The sequence below is a fragment of the Chaetodon auriga genome, chromosome 1, assembly GCF_051107435.1.
Source record: "Chaetodon auriga isolate fChaAug3 chromosome 1, fChaAug3.hap1, whole genome shotgun sequence".
Classification (NCBI taxonomy): Eukaryota; Metazoa; Chordata; class Actinopteri; order Chaetodontiformes; family Chaetodontidae; genus Chaetodon; species Chaetodon auriga.
This window is the reverse complement of record NC_135074.1, coordinates 26056270-26065006: the sequence shown is the minus strand read 5'-3', so window position 1 is coordinate 26065006 and position 8737 is coordinate 26056270.

Sequence of the window (8737 nt, the reverse complement as noted above, 5' to 3'; positions counted from 1 at the left end):
ACCCAGTGCAGGCTGCCAGAGTGCAGAATAACACTGCCAGGGTGGCTGAAATATACCGTATCTGCATGCTGTCTTTTTCTTCCTCATCTCATTATGTTCACGTCTGTTTGCTGTTTTCTGTTTCACTTGCTTTTAACTGGGCCAGTACTCTGTTTCTGAGTTGCAGGTCCCCTTAAGTTGATGTAGTGTTTTAGATTAAGTGCACGTTGGTACTGAGCTGACAGCAGATCTGGTTTGCAATGGGAAAAATGGGCTCGGTCAGCACTCAAAGGAGCAGTTTAGCAGCACGCAGGTTTCAAACAGAAATAACCAGACCGTCCTCAAGTCAAGCAAATGCATCTCCTCAAGATCTGAATGGACAGCAAGGGGAAAATCCTGGAGAATCAGGAGAGGGCGGAGATTCCTGAGGTCTCTCTCCCAGCGAGAGGAAACCTGAGCAGGCTCGGTACCGCGCTGGAATCTACCGCACTGGCATCTGCCAGAGCCAAAACCTCATTCTGGAAGTTTGGAAAGCAGTGGAGTGACAGCATTTCCTGCATCCATTTAGAGTCCCACAATATGGAAAACATTTAGACCTCTTAAAGAAGAAAAGTCAAGTCACACATTGGTTGTGACTTTTTTTTTTTTTTTTTCTGGTGGTATTTTGGGTAAATGCAAGTCTTTGTAAAGGAAACCTTTTATCTGCGAACAATAACAAATTGAAACCAGAAGGGGAGTGGGTTTGACATTTGATTGTGTGGTTTTGGGGCAGAATTGTTCATTGTTCTGAATTTGTAAAATGAATGATATCAAACTTTCTATGAAAATAGTCAAACATCTTTTGTGTCTCTGGAAATGCGCTGCAGCTATTGTCTGGGTGGTGTGGCTCTGCGCCAGGATAACCAGGCATGATATTTACTCTAACCACTATTTAACCACCATATGTTGTATACATTTCCACTGTTTTTAAAACTGTAACTCCATCCGTTTCAAAACTACGTAGGGAACAAAAACATGTCAGTCCTGAACCCAGAGACAAAAGCTTTACGTTTAACCTCCGGCTGAATCATTCGTACACACCCTGAATCAGGTTTACTGAGTATTAAGGGACTGTGTTCAACACACTCAGCATTAATGAACATTTAACATCCTTCAAATGAGGTTCTACATAGCTCAGTCCAGGTCCGCACTATCATAGCTGAACATCCTCTTGATTTCCTATTTTCATTAGCTGGATGGATGGACAGAATGAGAAGAGCAGTTAGCAGGAATTAGCTTGTTTTTGTTGGTATTTATCATCCATTATCACATGACAACCATGTTTGAAGAGGTACATATCCTGGTGAAAAAGGCCTTCTTTCGGCAAGCGAACTGGATTTAGTGAAGTGATTGTACTGTCTCTGTTTACATCCATTCTTCACTCAAAGGCCACATGTAGGCATATGCAGTATCGTCAAATACATAGTTGCAACCATATGAGCTTATGTAACACCACTGTTATCAGCTCTGACACTTCTGTCATGCAGAATGATGCTCATATACAACCATTTTGCAATAGCAATCACTGTTGTAGCAAACAAGTGATTTTTTTTATTTTTATGGTCATGTTAAGCAGCTCACAGCATTGAGTTAAGGTTAGGGAAGGATCGTAGTGTTGACAAAGTAAATTAGTATGTCTGCAAACACATATTGTAGGAGACAGGGGTAATGTTGACCCTGAACATGCATCCATAGTTTGTGGAAATGTCCGTGTTTGTGTCATTCTCTATAGACGTCGCTGTGCTGCAGTGGTGGGAACAGAATTCAGATCCTTCATTTAAGTAAAAGTACTAATACCACTCTGTGAAAATACTCCACTACAAGTAAAAGTTCTATATTCAGGAAAACGTGTTTATATTATTATATAATATTTGTGGATTAATATTACTGCTGCATTCACGTCTATGTTGCTGTGATGTTTAAAGTTGAGCAAATTTTAACTATTTAATATACTGTTGGCTAGCTTAATTTAAAGCAATGCATCATATTTTATAAGATCATCATATGTTCATAGTGTTGCTGTCCTGTGAAAACCACGTATCTCTCCAAAGTCAACTTTTCATGAGCTCAGAAAAACAGCCTGTTAATCCCTGAGTGAAGGGATCATGTTATATCTCATTCCAAAATGTTGTATTTATGTCATATTTTGGCAAAAACCTCAACTTTAAGGTGAGTGTGGTAGAAAAAGTATTGTCTTTAAGGTATAATGAGATGAAGGTTACAGTTGACATGTTGTGTATTTCTAATAAAATGAGGCTAATGGAGTTCAAGAAGCTCAGCACGATGCTTTGTTCAAACCTGTATTTCCTCCAGTGTGTGAACATGTGACTGTTAATTTAGCTACAAGCAGCAAAAAGATTAAATAATGGTGTGTGTTAATTGCAGTGTGTGTAAATGCTCCATGGCTCAATTAAAAAGTTCAGAGATTGACTTTTTGAGACAGATAATTACTGAGGAAATCTTCAGTTTATTTCCGATCGCTTCATTCAGAAAAAACATTCCAAAAACTCTTTTTCAGACCTTTTCCAGCTCTTCTCTGCCTCTCAGCTCAGGACTCTTTTGAGGAAACCGTCAGGTGTTTTGGAGGAAAGAGCTCTTTGGGTGATCTAAGGGGTTAAATGGGAGTCGAAGAGTCTCTTGGCTGCTTTTCAAGGGGGCGAGCAGCTTCAGGCGGTACTGGTCGCGGCTCACAGCAGCTGAAAGAGAAGGCTGTCTCCAACGCCCCCCCCCTCCTGTGTCTCTGTCTCCATATAATTACACTATGGCTGACAGACATGGTGCTTAAAGTAACAAAACAAAGACGGGCTGGAAAATAAACAGCACCTCAGTCATTCATTGAAATGGCGAGCCTGAGTGTGTGTTTGCTGAGTTTTAGTTTAGTGGCGATGGGAAATAATTTACCGTGAAAGCAAAGTTATGTCTTTGGAAGCCATAAAGGTGACAGCCAGTCATCCTCTTGTTTCCAGTGACACCAGTGAGCCATGTTTTTTTCAGCTTTGTAGTCTACAGTGACCTCATGCTTTAGATTTCAGAAATAAAACAGAGACAAAGTCAAATGTCTTTATTCTTCGTGTGTCCAAAATGTCAACTTTATACACAAGCTAATTAGCCTCGTAGGCTAACCAGCATGGCATCACTGCATGTGTCTGCCCTTTGTTTAGCTGAAACTACCTGAGTTAATTAGGTTCATTAAGCCGCTGTCTGCTGTTTCAGCCACAACCATTTAACCCCATTCCTGAGGTGTCTCTCCTTCAGAGTGGATCAAATTATGAAGTGAATCTGGGGTAAATCCACCGCTGACGGGCCTGAAGCAAACCATTTAGTCTAACCATCATACAGAGGACGTGTGGTGAAGTGAGGGGCAGGGGCGAACCTTAGGGGGCACTTTATTGAGTTTTCTTTACTGGAAGAGCACCCCAGAGGGCACCATATCACGTGTCATCTACCAAGGGGGCATTGAAGAGGGCACTTCATCACATTTTGTCCACTGGAAGAGCCCTCTAGAGCGCACCCCATCACATCTACTTGCACACTGGGCAACCATAAAGGGCTCTTCATGTTTTATCTACAACCCCGTTTCCAAAAAGGTTGGGTCACTGTGTAAAATGTATAAAACAGAAAGAGAAAGATGATAAATGTCATTGTTGATTGCTGATGTTCAGTTACAGCCGTTCAACAGTTTGGGTCTCCTTTGTCATTTTTTACATTTCATAATGCGCCAAACCTTTTCAGTGGGTGACAGGTCAGGACTGCAGGCAGGCCAGTTTAGCCCCTGGACTCTTTTACTGGAATGTGGTTTGGCATCGTCTTGCTGAAATAAGCAAAACCTTCCCTGAAAAAGATGTTGTCTACTTGGTAGCATGTTGCTCCAAAACCTGTTTGTATGGCTCAGCATTGGTTGGTGGATGGTCCCTCTCCTCCTCAGCCCGGAGGACGCGCCGTCCGATGAGCTCGGGACCTGGATCTGGTTTATATACGGTTTCCTCATGGTAGAGCTTCAGCTTGTATTTTGGGATGCAGTGATGAACTGTGTTCACAGACGATGGTTTTTGGAAATGTTCCTGAGCTCGTGCAGTGATGCAGCACCGTCTGAAGGCCTGCAGATCACGGCCATTTGAAGGGGTTTTCAGCCTTGTCCCTTGTGCACAAAGATTTCTTTAGAGTCTCTGAATCTTTTAAGGACTTTATGCACTGTAGACAATGAAATCCCCAAATCCTTTGCATTTGTATGCTGAGAAACATTATTCTTACATTGTTACCCTATTTTCCAGCTCAGTCTGTCACAGAGTAGTGAAGCCCTCCCCACCTTTACTTCAGAAAGCCTCATCCTCTCTGAATGCTCTTTCTATACCCAATCATGTCACTCACCTGGTGCCAGTTAACCTAATTAACTATGAGATGACCCACCAGCTGTTTCCTGTCAGCATTTCACAACTTTCCCAGTCTTCTGTTGCCACTGTCCCAATCTTTTTTTTTGCTGCTATCAAATTCTAATGAGGATGTAATTTTCAAGAAACAATTAATTTCTCAGCTTGGACATTTGATATGTTGTCTTTGTGCTATTTTCAATTAAATATGGGTTTCAATGTTTTGCAAATCATCAAATTCTGTTTCTATTACCTTTTTACACAGCATCCCAACTTTTTTGGAAACAGGGTTGTACCATTGGGGGTGACCAAGAGCGCTCTTTATCCTTCTAGCTTGGACCCACCAGTGCGTACAGGCACATTAGTTTCATGGAAAATATCATTTTGATGTTTAAACTGGTCATGGACTGAATACATTTACATTTCATGGGTGAAGTAACTGAAATCAACAATTTTAATAAGTAACTGAACTGAGCTTGAGCTCAGTTTGTACCAACGTCACTCTAACGTAGATTTATTTTTAAAATGTCTTCAGGTATTAAAATGGCTGGCGAGATGAAACTGACTCAGTGCTTTGAGTCACAGAGGCGTCTTTAAACAGCGCTGACCTCGGTGTCAATGGATGTTTATTCTTCACTTACTGATGGCTCTGCAAACACACACCGTGTTTACAGGATAACTTTACAACTAACATAAAAACTTGTCCATTGGTAAACATGCTGGTTTTTGAGATCTGTCTGAATTTTAGCATTTTCCAGGAGGCACGCCCATAATCCTGGATTACATGCGGCTAGCAAACATCAGAAATATGTGTATGCCTAGTCTTCGTTTAACAAACTGCCAATTGTTTATTTCCTCGTTTAGAGTCAGTGAGAGAACACTTAGGACTTGTCTGCCATCATCCTTTGGTTGCAAGGCTGACATTAATAAACACTGATGTGCACTCAGCAACAAGACAGTGAGGCGATGTCTGAGCTGTCTGCGGTTTCACACGAGAGGCCTCGCTAACAGCGGCGGCATCGATCCACATGCACTCTGTGACAAAACACCGTCAGCGTGATGATGGTGTGATGAGGGCAGAGGAGTGAGGATTTTGTGCATTTCTCTGGTCACTTGTACCGCTTCAGATGTCTGCACTCATGGGATCATTCAGAGCTGCATTACTGAAAAACTGGTGTCAAATTCGGCTTTTTTTTTTTTTATTGTGATTGCCTTATATAAGGTAGGGGGAGACTAAAAAATATCCTGTTATTGTTATTTGTGGCTTATTGTTTCTAAGGCACTCTGTAAAATCAGCTATGTTAAGATGTTAACAGAAACAACAAGTTACCTGCTTTTATTGTGTTTTAAGAGCTTATCAAAATTAAGCAAATACAACTCAAGAAGGATGCTGATATAAAGTAAACATACCTCGAAACTTAGATCTGCAGTATCTTCCTTTTTCAAGGCATCTGGTTTCCTGCTTTCTTTAAAAGAACAGCCTAACATCCCCTTTGCTGACCTCAAGTGGCTGCAGTGTTGCATGTGCTTACAGGTGCAGTAAAGCCCATTTCCATCACACCTTTTGTGAAACAGGCTTGAAACTCTCAGTGAGAGAGAGCAGCAAAACACTTGTTTTCAGCAGTAAGTTGAGTAAAATCAGCTTGTGAAGATCTGACAGTGTTTGTCTGCAGTTAATCAGGTTTAATTGGTCCTGAAACCGTTCAAAATAATACCATCATGAGTCTGCCTCACTGTGCAACATGCTGTCTGAATTAGTTTGTTTGTTCTGAAATTTTACTCAGTCAGCACAAAGCTGGACTTAAAGGATTGTACCAGTTTCATGTTTTAGCCCATTTGCTCCAAATCACAGCTAATTACAGCATTTTACAATCCATGCTGCTGTATTTTAGACATCTGAGTGGTTTTGACTAAAACATGCATTTATTGGAATCTACTCGTTTCTCAAACAATCTGTTAGAAAGGCATGAAGAGCGCGTTGAGTGTGCTCTGGTGTCTTGTTACATTATCATTAGGAGGTATCGCATGCAGACTTTTCAGATTAATCTGTAATTAAATTACTTACCACACAACAACAGAAGAGCTGATGCAGTCTTGATGTTCACTGTGATGGTGAAACTATTGTGGGTTTCAACAATCTGATCCTTCGTTTTCAAACGATACGAACATGAATGGAAAGTCTTTTTGACTTTGCCCCTTAAAAATAAACCAATGTCTCCTTGTGCCACCTCTTTGCACGTCTGCCCAGTTTAACCATTAAGTGACAATCATCATTAAATGGCCTCAAACACTTACAACTATTCAGAAATTCACGAGAAATGAAGCAAAGGTTTAACTTGACATCAAAGCTTGCATCTGAAAATGATCAATAAAAACATAAAGTGCCCTTGATTTGCAGTTAAGCAGCTAAAACGTGTAAACACGCTGGTGTGGTCTTCCAAGCGATGGCTCATCTTGTTTTCAGCCAAAACAGAAAATGTCTTCCATTAATTACCCATCCCTGATGTATTCATTAACATAATTATAACATCATAATCTGGACAGGGATAATTATACGGTGAAGGGGTGGAGCTCGAGAGCCAGCGGCAGAATTAGCCCATTTTCCTTCAGTTCACGGTGAGGTCAGCACACACCGCAGCCCTGAAGACGAGGGCCAGAAACCCTCCTCCACCGCTCGCTGCCTGGGATCCATTTCATCGTCTCCATGACTCTGAATCCTGACAAAGGAAAACAATTAAGACAGGAGACTGGGCAAGGGGTGTTTTCAGATGAGAAAACCAAAAAAGAGACGGAAGAGAAACATGGTACGTTTCTGGACTAGTCCTGCCAGCAGCAACTCTCCCACCCCAATCCCTCCTCTGAATCCTTCCATTGTATCCTGACCACAAATCCCACACTTTGCCTGGAAAAGCAGAGAGGAGACTTGACTGAAATATACATTGGAATTTTTGGGGGGTGTATGGGAATGCCCAGAGCTTTTCTTAAAAAGGTTTTTTTTTTTTTATGTCTTTACATACAAACAAGAGCTCAGAAACTGAGACACACTCCTTTCAATACACGTCTTTTAACCTTCAGGCAAACATACTGTCACACTGGAGAGGTTTCTGAATGCTGTAATGCTTCATTTTTCCTCAGGAGTGCTGCGACTTTGTAATCAACCCCTCTTTACTTTTACAGCTAAAGTTAATTACAGGTTTCAGCAAGCAGCCTGCTGAGGTTCAGGGTCAAAACAAAAATGCCTGACTGCCGGAGCCGAGCGAGGCGCTGCTCCTTCAGCCTCTTAAGCACACGTCGGCTGCAGCTTTTTTAACTGCTTACATTGCTTTTTTCATCTCACTGTTCTTGCTCTTCAACCTCTTGCCCAAATATGAGTTTCCATAAATAATTGTGTTGTTGAAAGACTCAAACAGGATGCCATTACGCTATAAACACAGAACTTTCTCCGAGCAGAGTCGGTTTGGGCCTGAGTGCCCTGCTGTGGTTTGTTGTGTAATCTCTCAGTTATGCACTTTATTTTCTTACCACTGGCACTGTGACGCCTTGCGCTGGTTTCCATCGCCACTGGTCCCTTTCAATGCCAAGTAGATAGCTGAAGCTTGATCTTGATTCACACAGTTTGAACTCATTTTTAAAAACGACGTGCATTCATTGTGAAACTTTTTTTTTGCATATTTGTGTGTACATGTATACGTATGCAGACACAAACTGAAAAGCATGTGCACTCGAAGGCTCATTCTTGACCTTTGGGAACAACATAATGAAATTAATCTAAGCTCAAAGGTCCTCTTAAGAGCCTTTCAGAGCTTTTAAATGAATGGTTGTCATGGGTTTCAGCAAAGAGCTGTGATATCACGTCACCTGGAGCTACGTTTTGCCTGACAAAACGAGTGTCTTTACTATGTGAGAATACTTCTGCAACGCTAGATATACTGCACTTGATCAGTCTGTGTTGTCCTTAATTATATTTTCCACACCGTGTTTATTCTGTCATTTGCTTTGTTACAGGGGTGACACTGGGCTGACAAACATACTTTGAGAACTGGATTTACACCTGAAACATATATTTTACCTCCAGGTAAAAGGATCTTTGAATGATGGTGATGTCTCCCACACAACAGTGTGAACTGAGGAATATGTCTGTCTGCTGAGGGAGCAAACAGGCTGCAAAGTGTCCGTCTTGCAAAAATGTTGATGAGACTCTCATTAATGGATGGTATGAGTATCGAGGATCTAGGTCATAACCCTGCATGTCAAAGCGTGCAGACTAATCCACAGCTCAGGCAGACGCACTTGAGACCACCACAGAAAGCTTCATTTAATACAAATACTTTATTGACAATGTGTGTATGGCA